Consider the following 11193-nt stretch of genomic DNA (forward strand, 5'->3'; position numbering starts at 1 on the left):
AGGGACCTCCTGGGTCATCTAGTCCAACCCCCTGCACAATGCAGGAAACTCACAAACTCCCCCCCCAAATTCACAGGATCTTCATTGCTGTCAGATGGCCATCTAGCCTCTGCTTAAAAACCTCCAAGGAAGGTTTACTGCATTACTGCATTGATTAGTTTGCTCTGGGGCCTTTTCTCCTCAGCTAAGACAACAATGTGTGAGCCAGAGGCTAAAAACTGTGAGCTAGCTCACACTAATTCAGTTTAGAGGGAAGACTGATAGGTACCCATTTTGACATGTTATTGAGAGAGCCAGTTTGATGTAGTGGTTAAGTGCGTGGACTCTTATCTGGGAGAACCTGGTTTGATTCCCCACTCCTCCACTTGCACCTGCTGGAATGGCCTTGGGTCAGCCATAGCTCTGGCAGAGGTTGTCCTTGAAAGGGCAGCTGCTGGGAGAGCCCTCTCAGCCCCACCCCCTTCACAGGGTGTCTGTTGTGGGGGGAGAAGATATAGGAGATTGTAAGCTGCTCTGAGTCTCTGATTCAGAGAGAAGGGCGGGGTATAAATCTTCAATTCTTCTTTTTAGTTAGCATAAGATGATTTCTTATATAAAACCATCCAGAGTAAATGGGGTTAGATCCTGTGACTCTCTGAGCCATTTATTATGCATGTTGTTGGGTGCTTTGGTGGCCCTTATGAGGGTGGAAGGGTGGGATATACATTTTATAAAAGGATGTCTCTGGGAACCAAAATCAAGATAATTTGTGTCATAGTATTCTGCATTACAAGCACAGCTAGCTTCAAGAGAAGATTGGATGAACATCTGGAGCAAAGGTCCACAGTGGCTATTAGCCATAGCATATTGTTGGAACTCTCTGGGGCAGTGATACTCTGTATTCTTGGTGCTTGGGGGCGGGGGGGACAGTGGGAATGCTTCTAGTGTCCTGGCCCCACTGATGGACCTCCTGATGGCACCTGGGTTTTTTGGCCACTGTGTGACACAGTGTTGGACTGGATGGGCCATTGGCCTGATCCAACAGGGCTTCTCTTATGTAGGCACAGGTGTGAAAGTTGGACAACGAAGAAAGCCAATGGGAAGAAAGTTAATTCCTTTGAAATATGTTGTTGGAAGTGGGTTTACAGATCCCGTGGACCATCCAAAAGACAAAACAGTGGGTTCTTAATCAAATCCAGGCTGATCCAACAGGGCTTCTCTTCTGTTCTTATGTGACACAGAGTGTTGGACTGGATGGGCCATTGGCCTGATCCAACATGGCTTCTCTTCTGTTCTTATGTGACACAGAGTGTTGGACTGGAGGGGCCACTGGCCTGATCCAACAGGGCTTCTCTTCTGTTCTTATGTGACACAGAGTGTTGGACTGGCTGGGCCATTGGCTTGATCCAACAGGGCTTCTCTTCTGTTCTTATGTGACACAGAGTGTTGGACTGGATGGGCCATTGGCCTGATCCAACGTGGCTTCTCTTATGTTCTTATGTGACACAGAGTGTTGGACTGGAGGGGCCATTGGCCTGATCCAACATGGCCTCTCTTCTGTTCTTATGTGACACAGAGTGTTGGACTGGATGGGCCACTGGCCTGATCTAACAGGGCTTCTCTTATGTTCTTATGTGACACAGAGTGTTGGACTGGATGGGCCATTGGCCTGATCCAACATGGCTTCTCTTCTGTTCTTATGTGACACAGAGTGCTGGACTGGATGGGCAATTGGCCTGATCCAACAGGGCTTCTCATGTTCTTATGTGACACAGAGTGTTGGACTGGAGGGGCCACTGGCCTGATCCAACATGGCGTCTCTTCTGTTCTTATGTGACACAGAGTGTTGGACTGGATGCGCCATTGGCCTGATCCAACAGGGCTTCTCTTATGTTCTATGTTCTTATATATATATATAATTTATTTTTTTTGACAATTTTTTAGAATTGCTTTTATTCTTCGCTTCTAGGCTAGAGACTGTTCGATTAGGATCATCTTCAGCTGCTATGTGTTTCGTGTGTGTGTTTTGAAATACTCTGGCTTGGTTATTCAATCCTGAACAAACAGAACGAACTGGGCTTGGATGTTCTTACGCTCTTCAATTGTTATGTCCTTGAGGATCAAGAAGGTCACAAATCTGCCAGTTCTGGGTGTCATTGAGTGTCCAGATTAAGTGTCCATTTCCTCTGGGTGATTGCTGAATCAGAGGGTACCGAGATTCTTTTTTTTTTTCTTTTCCTCATGCGTTCTTGTCATTTCTTTGGACCAGAGAACCAAACCATCCGGCTGTTTCCTTGTACCCAGACAATGATGCCTCAGTGACTGTTTTGGGTGTGTGTGATGGAACGCTCACCCCTTCCTTCGTGTAACTGTCAGCGCTTTTTGTTCCACGGCGGTTGTTCATCTCCGCACATAACATCTCTTTATGAGAAGGCTGCACAAACATTACAACACAATGGCTTGGGAAAATGACAGCCTTTCAAAAAACAAAGTTTCCACTGGCTTACATCTTCCTGGAAAAGTTTCGTTTACCTTCTCCGAAATAAAAGGCCGCTCTGTTTTAAACATCAGATAATCTTCTGACGAATTTTCTCCGGGGTAGGCCTGACCTCGGGGCAGACTTAAGTGGCAGCCCTTTTGATCTTGGTGGTCTCCACTGAACTTTCCCCAGAGATGAACTGGGAGAGGCATTGCCGGAGAAGGTTCCTGGTAGTGACGCGGGTTCAGCTTGTGCCGGTTAATCCCTGGTTCTGGTAGTTAGGCAGCTCCCTTTCTGGGTATGGGAAAGAGTACATGCCAATGAGCAAGCGAGGGTTGCCAAGTCCCCTGAGTTCTGGTGTGGAGGACATTGGCACGTGCGCAAAGCAATAACGTCACTCAGCAGTGACGTCATTGCGCCAGCGATGTTGTAACATAGAGTTTTCCCTCCCAAATGGCTAGAGCGTCCGGGAAAACCATAGAAGAAGATGATACTGGATTTATATCCCACCCTCCACTCCGAAGAGTCTCAAAGCGGCTCACAATCTCCTTTCCCTTCCTCCCCCACAACAGACACGCTGTGAGGTAGATGAAGATATTGGATTTATATCACTCCCTCCATTCCGAAGAGTCTCAGAGCGGCTCACTATCTCCTTTCCCTTCCTTCCCCACAACAGACACCCTGTGAGGTAAATGAAGATATTGGATTTATATCCCACCCTCCACTCTGAAGAGACTCAGAGCGGCTCACAATCTCCTTTCCCTTCCTCCCCCACAACAGACACGCTGTGAGGTAGATGAAGATATTGGATTTATATCACTCCCTCCATTCCGAAGAGTCTCAGAGCGGCTCACTATCTCCTTTCCCTTCCTTCCCCACAACAGACACCCTGTGAGGTAAATGAAGATATTGGATTTATATCCCACCCTCCACTCTGAAGAGACTCAGAGCGGCTCACAATCTCCTTTACCTTCTTCCCCAACAACAGACAGCCTGTGAGGTAGATGAAGATATTGGATTTATATCCTGCCCTCCACTCCGAAGAGTCTCAGAGCGGCTTACAATCTCCTTCCCCTTCCTCCCCCACAACAGACACCCTGTGAGGTAGATGAAGATATTGGATTTATATCCCGCCCTCCACTCCGAAGAGTCTCAGAGCGGCTCACTATCTCCTTTCCCTTCCTCCCCCACAACAGACACCCTGTGAGGTAGATGAAGATATTGGATTTATATCCCACCCTCCACTCTGAAGAGACTCAGAGCAGCTCACAATCTCCTTTACCTTCCTCCCCCACAACAGACACCCTGTGAGGTGGGTGGGGCTGGAGAGGGCTCTCCCAGCAGCTGCCCTTTCAAGGACAACCTCTGCCAGAGCTAAGGCTGACTCAAGGCCATTCCAGCAGGTGCAAGTGGAGGAGTGGGGAATCAAACCCGGCACTTAACTACTACACCAAACCACTTAACCACTACACCAAACTGGCTCTCCAGAGTTTTCCCGAAAATGCCTAGAGTGGCCACTGCGCAACATCGCCGGCTCAATGACGTCACTTCTGGGTGATGCCATCGTGCTGGCGACGTAGGGGGAAGTTTCCCCCTTCGACCCAATGTGGGCTGGCGCGTTGGGAACCTCCCAGGCAGGGGAACTTGGCAGCCCTAGAGGAAGCCCAACAGACAGGACTGTGTGGGGGGCTTTACTGGCAGAGGGCATCTATTGGCACTACCCCATCAGGTACTACAGCCAGGGCTGAAGAGTAATGGAATGATCTAAGAGAGTGTTTTTTATTAATTGTACTCTATTCAAAGGTTTATTGTCTATATTAGGGAAGCTGAAGTAATTTGTTATGAGGGCCGGATCTGACAGAAATGAGACCTGGACATGCGTGTCATAAAATGCAACACCAGGTAGCAGAGATATAAACTTTATAAAGGACACGGTCAAACACAAAGATTTTTAAAAAACTTTAAACAAAACATGCTTCAAACATTAGCACTTGTTGGTCTTAAAAGGTGCTTTCTTGGCATTTCTCCCATGCAATCCTGGCTCTCTCAGTTGCGCAGCAGAGATACTGAGCCAAGCCTCTCTTCCTTCTATTGGCTGTGGCTCCTCCCCCTCCTGGTCCCCCGGGGAAGAATGGAATGAGCCAGAGCTTCCTTTGAAGTGAGCTCTCCCTCCCCACCTTCTTTCCCAAGGGCGGAGCCTCAGCCAATGGAGAAAATAGAGCCTTTGCTCTGTAGCTCCTGTGCGATTGAGCAAGCTTGGCAAAGCAAGCTGTGATGCAGAAGGAAGCAAGAGAGAGGGAGAAGGAAGCAGATGGCAGCCAGTTGCTCGGGGGCCTGATAGGAGCCTGATTCGGCCCCTGGGCTGCATGTTTGACACCCCTGGTCTATATTATCTTTCTTTTATCTGCATTATCTTCTAGTTGAGAAGTTCCTTCCTTCCTTATATATATATGCCCTGACTTGGATGGCCCAGGCAAGCCCAACCTCATCAGATCTCAGAAACTAAGCAGGGTTGACCCTGGGTTACTACTTGGGTGGGAGACCACCAAGGAAGTCCAGCGTTGCTACGCAGAGGCAGGCAACGGCCAACCACATCTGTTCGTTTCTTGCCTCAAGACATCACCATAAGTTGGCGGTAACTTGATGATACTTTATATCGGGGGTGGCCAACGGTAGCTCTCCAGATGTTTTTTGCCTACAATTCCCATCAGCCCAGCCATCAGCCATGCTGGCTGGGGCTGATGGGAGTTGTAGGCAAAAAACATCTGGAGAGCTACCGTTGGCCACCCCTGATTTATATCACCATGAGGTGTTTATTTTGTCCTTCTCCGACAGAGAAACTTCAAGGGGAGATTACAATGTGAGACTGCTGGATCTGAGATCATTCACAGATTCAGAACACTTGAACCCTACAGCTGGATAGGATTCTCACTACAGATGCTGATTTTCTACCCAAAGCATTTCTCCCATGATCTAATCAAGCTGGATTCACTTTGGATTATATCTCTGCATTCTGACTCCCTTGTTTGTGACACCCTTCTGATTTGAGATATAACGTCCCAGGGATCCCCATTTCTGCTTGTATGTGACAAAGAGAGCTTTAGACAGGTCCAGAGGAGGGCAATGAAGATGGTGAGGGGTCTGGAGGCCATGTCCTATGAGGAAAGGCTGAAGGAACTGGGGATGTTTAGCCTGGAGAGGAGGCAGCTGAGAGCTGATAGGATCCCCATCTTCAAGGACTTGAAGGGCTGTCCTATGGAGGGGTCTGGAGACCAAGTCCTATGAGGAAAGGCTGAAGGAACTGGGGATGTTTAGCCTGGAGAGGAGGCAGCTGAGAGGTGATAGGATCACCATCTTCAAGTCCTTGAAGGGCTGTCCTATGGAGGGGTCTGGAGACCAAGTCCTATGAGGAAAGGCTGAAGGAGCTGGGGACGTTTAGCCTGGAGAGGAGAAGGCTGAGAGGTGATAGGATCACCATCTTCATATACTTGAAGGGCTGTCCTATAGAGGATGGGGTGGAATTGTTTCTGTGGCCCCAGAAGTTCGGACCAGAACCAATGGGTTGAAATTAAATCAAAAGAGTTTCCGGCTCAACATCAGGAAGAACTTCCTGACCATGAGAGCAGTTCCTCAGTGAAACAGGCTTCCTCCTTGGGAGGTGGTGGTGGGCTCTCCTTCCTTGGAGGTTTTAAAACAAAGGCTAGATGGCCCTCTGACAGCAATGAGGATCCTGTGAATTTAGGGGGAGGTGTTTGTGAGTATGGCTGTGAGAGCTGGACCATAAGGAAGGCCGAGCGCAGAAGAATAGATGCTTTTGAGCTGTGGTGCTGGAGAAGACTCTTGAGAGTCCCTTGGACTGCAAGAAGGTCAAATCAGTCAGTCCTGAGGGAGATCAACCCAGACTGTTCCCTGGAAGGTCAGATGCTGAAGCTGAAGCTCAAATCCTTTGGCCACCCAATGAGAAGGGGGCACTCCCTGGAGAAGACCCTGATGCTGGGAAAGACAGAAGGTAAAAGAAGAAGAGGATGGCAAAAGAGGAGACGGCTGGACAGCGTTACTGATGTCACAAAGAGGAATTTGAGCAGACTTCGGAGGATGGTGGAAGACAGGAGGGCCTGGCGTGACTTGGTCCAGGGGGTCGCAAAGAGTCGGACTCAACTGTGCAACTGAACAACAACAAATTTGTGAGTTTCCTGCATCGTGCAGAGGGTTGGGCTAGATGACCCTGGAGGTCCCTTCAGAATGAACGCATGGCTCGGCCGCCGATTGCCCAGCCCTCTCCCACTTCAGAGAGAGTTGGGCAGGCACAGCGCCATCCTTTCTTCCCTCCGATTGCTCGGAGCGAAGGAAAGATGACTCGTAGCATAAGGGTCGGCGTGAGCAGGGACGGGAGGGGGCGCCCGCCCCTGCAGCGAGGTGGCACACCAGGCGGCCACCTACCTCACCTACTCCCACGCGTCGGCCCTGGGGCCACCCCAGCAGCGGCAGCAAAGGAAATCAAGGTGTTGAGTAAATCCATGGGGATCAGGAAGTAATAATAAAGGATTTGCTCAACCCCAATGCCAGTCACGCCCCGCCCTTCTCGCCCTGCCATGCTTTTGGCTCTGGTTTTTCATCCTTTCCATGCCCTATGCTCCGCTGCAAGAAGCTTGGTAAGAGCAAAGGAGGCATAAACTGCACGGTTCAGGGGTGGAGGGGTCAGGACCCTGCTCTCTCGCTTCCCACGACTTTTCTTCCTCCCTCTCTTCTCTTCCTAACTCCCTCTCTCCCTCCTTTTCTCTCTCCCTCCCTCCTTTTCTTCTTCCCTCCCTCTTCTCTCCCTCCCTCTCTCTTTTTCTTCCTCCCTCTCTCCTTTCCTCCTTCCTTTTCCTCCTCCCTCCCTCCTTTTCTTCTTCTCTCCCTCCCTCTCTCTTTTTCTTCCTCCCTCCTTTTTTTCCTTCCTCCCTCTCTCCCTCCCTCCTTTTCTTCTTCCCTTTCTCCCTCTCTTCCTCCCTCCCTCTCTTTTTCTCCCTCCCTCCTTTACTTCTTCCCTCCCTCCCTCCCTCCCTCCTTTACTTCTTCCCTGTTCCTCCCTCCCTCCCTCCTTTACTTCTTCCCTGTTCCTCCCTCCCTCTTTTTCTTCCTCCCTCCCTCATTTCCTCCCTCCTTTTCTTCTTCCCTCCCTCCCTCTTTCTCCCTCCCTCTCTCCTTTCCTCCTTCCATTTCTTCCTCCTTCCCTCCTTTTCTTCTTCTCTCCCTCCCTCTCTCTTTTTCTTCCTCCCTCCTTTTCTTCTTCCCTCCCTCTCTTCCTCCCTCCCTTCCTCCTTTTCTTCTTCCCTCCCTCTTCCTCCGTCCTTTTCTTCTTCCCTCCCTCCCTCCCTCCTTTCCTTCTTCCTTTTCTTCCTCCCTCCCTCCTTTTCTTCTCTCCCTCCCTTTCTTCCTCCCTCCCTCTCTCCTTTTCTTCCTCCCTCCCTCCCTCTCTCCCTCCCTCCTTTTCTTCTTCCCTCCCTCTCTCTCTTTTTCTTCCTCCCTCCTTTTCTTCCTCCCTCCCTCCTTTTCTTCTTCCCTGTTCCTCCCTCTTTTTCTTCGTCCCTCATTTCCTCTCTCCTTTCCTTCCTCCCTCCTTTTCTTCTTCCCTCCCTCCCTCTTCCTCCCTCCCTCTCTTTTTCTTCCTCCCTCCTTTTCTTCCTCCCTCCCTCCTTTTCTTCTTCCCTCCCTCCCTTTCTTCCTCCCTCCCTCTCTCTCCCTCCTTTTCTTCCTCCCTCCCTCTCTTTTTCTTCCTCCCTCCCTCCTTTCCTCCCTCCTTTTCTTCCTCCCTCCCTCCTTCCTTTTCTTCCTTCCTCCCTCCCTCTCTCCCTCCCTCCTTTTCTTCTTCCCTCCCTCCCTTCCTTCCTTCTTGCTTCCTGTGCACAAGTCACATTAAAAAGGCTTCAGTGTTCCCTCTAAGCTGAGTTAGTGTGAGGCAACCAGGGGTGTAATTCTAGCAGGAGCTCCTTTGCATATTAGGCCACACCCCTCTTATGCAGCCAATCCTCCAAGAGCTTACAAAAAAGAGCCTTGTTGTAAGCCCTTGGAGGATTGGCTATGTCAGGGCTGTGTGGCCTAATATGCAATGGAGCTCCTGCTAGCATCCCACCCCTGGAGGTAGCTCACAGTTTTTTAGCCTCCTCCAGCTCACACATTTTTGTCTTAGCTGAGTAAAAATGGCCCCAGAGAAAACTAATTGATGCAGCAGCTCACAACTTGAATGCCAGTAGCTCACAAAGTAGAATTTTTGCCCACAAGACTCCACGGCTTAGAAGGAGTATTAGCACGGCTTACCATCTCAGCAAGAAAGACATGTTGAACTATTTTCTTTTAAAAGAGGTGCTGAGGTACTAGGCGAGGTGGAGAGAAGATGCTTCAGTGTTTATACAGCATCGTTCAGTCGACCTGGTGCTTTATAGAGGGGGTGGGGAGGGGTCAGGTTTGCCCTGAGGAGCTCAGAACCGCTCGACAGGAAGAAAGGAAGCGATAAGAACATCCAGGGATTAATGAGAACCAGTTGCTTAGTCAACTGGGAGGGAGTGGGCGGGTTAAGAATATGACAATTAATGCTTGTTAAGTATGCTGGTATGAATCTGAGCAATTCCCATGGGAAACGCCACACAGAAGCCGGTTAGGATCTCTGGATGACTCCTTCCTCCCTCTCTTCCTCCCACCTCCTCTTCTTCCTCCACCCACCCTTACTTCCTCCCCTCCTCCTTTTCTTCCTCCTCTCCTCCTTTTCTTCTTCCCCCTCCCTCTCTTCCTCCCTCCTTTTCTTCCTCCCTCTCTCCCTCCCTCTCTTCCTCCCCCCTCCTTTTCTTCCTCCCTCCCTCCCCCTCCTTTTCTTCCTCCCTCCCTCCCTCTCTCCCTCCCCCTCCTTTTCTTCCTCCCCCTCTCTTCCTCCCTCCCTCTTTTTCTTCCTCCCTTCTTCCCGCCCTCCCTCTCTTTCTCCCCCCTCCTTTTCTTCGTCCCTCCCTTCGTCCCTCCCTCTCTTCCTCCCTCCCTCCTTTTCTTCCTCCCTCCCTCTCTTCCTCCCTCCCTCCCTTCCTCTCTTCCTTCCTCCCTCTCTTCCTCTCTCCCTCTTTTCCTCCCTCCCTCCCTCCTTCCTTCCCTCCCTCCCTCTCTTCCTCCCCCTCCTTTTATTCCTCCTTCCCTTCCTTCCTCCCTCTCTTCCTCCCCTCCCTCCCTCCCTTACTCCCTCTCTCCTTTTCGTCCTCCCTCCCTCCCTGCCTTCCTCCTTTTCTTTCTCCCTCCCTTCCTTCCTTCCTTCCTTCATTCCTTCCTCCCTCCTTCCCTCTCTTCCTCCTTCCCTCTTTTTCTTTCTCCCTCCCTCCCTCCCTCCCTTCCTTCCTCCCTCCCTCTCTCCCTCCCTCCCTCCCTCCTTTTCCTCCCTCCCTTCCCCTCTCCTTTTCTTCCTCCCTCCCTCCCTGTCTTCCTCCCTCCCTCCTTCCCTTCCTTCCTTCCTGCTTTCTGGGCACAAGTCACATTAAAAAGGTAAAGGTAGTCCCCTGTGCAAGCACCAAGTCATTACCAATCCATGGGGTGACATCACATCATGACGTTTTCTTGGCAGACTTTTTTCGGGGTGGTTTACTGCCCATTGGCTCTATGGGAAAGAATCCCAGAGTCGGCAGGGGCCATAGAGGCACCAATGGATGCTGTGTGAAAGAGTTATAAGTGGAAAGGTACCAGCTGCACATTTTTCAGCATAACTTTGCAATGAAAAGGGCTAGAATGATGTCTTTAAGGGAAGCTGAGAAATAAGAGATCATGGCAATAGATCATTATAATTATATAATGCTATATGGTTATAACGAGAGCCAGTTTGGTGTAGTGGTGAAGAGTGCAGACTCTTGTCTGGGAGAACTGGGGGTTTGATTCCCCACTCCTCCACTTGCACCTGCTGAAATGGCCTTGGGTCAGCCCCAAATTCTCTCAGCAAAGAAAAACAACTGTGTAACAAATGCAGTAAAACTATCTTATATTCTGTTATGTCTAAATCAAAGCAAACAGTTATTAATCTTAGCAGACAATCACGCATACAAAAAGGCATACAACGATACCCAATTATATCTCAGAGCTGTTCCCCTCAAGAGCGGTTTCTGTCAGAGCTCTCTCAGCCCCGCCTACCTTACAGGGTGTCTGTTGTGGGGAGGGGAACAGAAAGGACATTGTAAGCCTCTCTGAGACTCCTTTGGGTAGTGAAGGGCAGGGTATAAATCCAGTCTCCTCCTCTTCCTCCTCCTCCTCCTCCTTCTTTTCTTCTTCTTCTTCTTGTTCTCTGGATGCAAGGAGGGGAAATGATAAGGCAAGGAAAGTACGAGGGAAATTCCCAGGTGGGAGTTTTGTCATGTTACAAATGCCTCTGCATTGTTAGCAGTGGTGGCAAATGAGAGCGGTGTGGAGAATCGTCTCTGTGTGGAAACAGCCCAGTTACTCTGGAGGCCCAACAAACGGCATAGAGGCCAAGGCCTTTCCCCTGCCGCTCCCTCCTGGCTCTGGGATTCAGGTCAACTGCCTTTGAATGTGGAGGTTCCCCTCCTTCACTGTGGGCCACAGTGGGCACCATAAGAAATGCTGAAATTAAAGAGCATCTTAACAGAAGAGAAGCCATGTTGGATCAGGCCAGAGGTCCATCCAGTCCAACACTCTGTGTCACAGAAGAACATAAGAGAAGCCATGTTGGATCAGGCCAATGGCCCATCCAGTCCAACACTCTGTGTCACAGA

Source organism: Heteronotia binoei, chromosome 1, assembly GCF_032191835.1.
Source record: "Heteronotia binoei isolate CCM8104 ecotype False Entrance Well chromosome 1, APGP_CSIRO_Hbin_v1, whole genome shotgun sequence".
NCBI classification, from domain to species: Eukaryota; Metazoa; Chordata; class Lepidosauria; order Squamata; family Gekkonidae; genus Heteronotia; species Heteronotia binoei.